The 1,712-nt window shown below is 51.1% G+C and overlaps 1 non-coding gene across 1 annotated transcript in view; it reads left to right on the forward strand.

The window, feature by feature from the left end:
* Positions 1-1,712, forward strand: part of LOC126321783 (small subunit ribosomal RNA) — a 1,893-nt gene continuing 181 nt past the window's right edge. The window contains exon 1 of the ribosomal RNA XR_007558541.1: positions 1-1,712. This exon is cut by the window's right edge and continues 181 nt beyond it. This is a non-coding gene — a ribosomal RNA (small subunit ribosomal RNA).

Below are 1,712 nucleotides of genomic sequence, written 5' to 3' on the forward strand. Positions count from 1 at the left end.
TCCCTGGTTGATCCTGCCAGTAGTCATATGCTTGTCTCAAAGATTAAGCCATGCATGTCTCAGTACAAGCCGCATTAAGGTGAAACCGCGAATGGCTCATTAAATCAGTTATGGTTCCTTAGATCGTACCCACGTTACTTGGATAACTGTGGTAATTCTAGAGCTAATACATGCAAACAGAGTCCCGACCAGAGATGGAAGGGACGCTTTTATTAGATCAAAACCAATCGGATTGGCTTGTCTGGTCCGTTTGCCTTGGTGACTCTGAATAACTTTGGGCTGATCGCACGGTCCTCGTACCGGCGACGCATCTTTCAAATGTCTGCCTTATCAACTGTCGATGGTAGGTTCTGCGCCTACCATGGTTGTAACGGGTAACGGGGAATCAGGGTTCGATTCCGGAGAGGGAGCCTGAGAAACGGCTACCACATCCAAGGAAGGCAGCAGGCGCGCAAATTACCCACTCCCGGCACGGGGAGGTAGTGACGAAAAATAACGATACGGGACTCATCCGAGGCCCCGTAATCGGAATGAGTACACTTTAAATCCTTTAACGAGTATCTATTGGAGGGCAAGTCTGGTGCCAGCAGCCGCGGTAATTCCAGCTCCAATAGCGTATATTAAAGTTGTTGCGGTTAAAAAGCTCGTAGTTGGATTTGTGTCCCACGCTGTTGGTTCACCGCCCGTCGGTGTTTAACTGGCATGTATCGTGGGACGTCCTGCCGGTGGGGCGAGCCGAAGGGGTGCTTTCGCGTCCCGAGGCGGACCCCGTTTAAATCCTACCAGGGTGCTCTTTGTTGAGTGTCTCGGTGGGCCGGCACGTTTACTTTGAACAAATTAGAGTGCTTAAAGCAGGCAAGCCCGCCTGAATACTGTGTGCATGGAATAATGGAATAGGACCTCGGTTCTATTTTGTTGGTTTTCGGAACCCGAGGTAATGATTAATAGGGACAGGCGGGGGCATTCGTATTGCGACGTTAGAGGTGAAATTCTTGGATCGTCGCAAGACGAACAGAAGCGAAAGCATTTGCCAAGTATGTTTTCATTAATCAAGAACGAAAGTTAGAGGTTCGAAGGCGATCAGATACCGCCCTAGTTCTAACCATAAACGATGCCAGCCAGCGATCCGCCGCAGTTCCTCCGATGACTCGGCGGGCAGCCTCCGGGAAACCAAAGCTTTTGGGTTCCGGGGGAAGTATGGTTGCAAAGCTGAAACTTAAAGGAATTGACGGAAGGGCACCACCAGGAGTGGAGCCTGCGGCTTAATTTGACTCAACACGGGAAACCTCACCAGGCCCGGACACCGGAAGGATTGACAGATTGATAGCTCTTTCTTGATTCGGTGGGTGGTGGTGCATGGCCGTTCTTAGTTGGTGGAGCGATTTGTCTGGTTAATTCCGATAACGAACGAGACTCTAGCCTGCTAACTAGTCGCGTGACATCCTTCGTGCTGTCAGCGATTACTTTTCTTCTTAGAGGGACAGGCGGCTTCTAGCCGCACGAGATTGAGCAATAACAGGTCTGTGATGCCCTTAGATGTTCTGGGCCGCACGCGCGCTACACTGAAGGAATCAGCGTGTCTTCCTAGGCCGAAAGGTCGGGGTAACCCGCTGAACCTCCTTCGTGCTAGGGATTGGGGCTTGCAATTGTTCCCCATGAACGAGGAATTCCCAGTAAGCGCGAGTCATAAGCTCGCGTTGATTACGTCCCTG

The sequence above is a fragment of the Schistocerca gregaria genome, unplaced genomic scaffold (genome assembly GCF_023897955.1).
Source record: "Schistocerca gregaria isolate iqSchGreg1 unplaced genomic scaffold, iqSchGreg1.2 ptg000767l, whole genome shotgun sequence".
NCBI classification, from domain to species: Eukaryota; Metazoa; Arthropoda; class Insecta; order Orthoptera; family Acrididae; genus Schistocerca; species Schistocerca gregaria.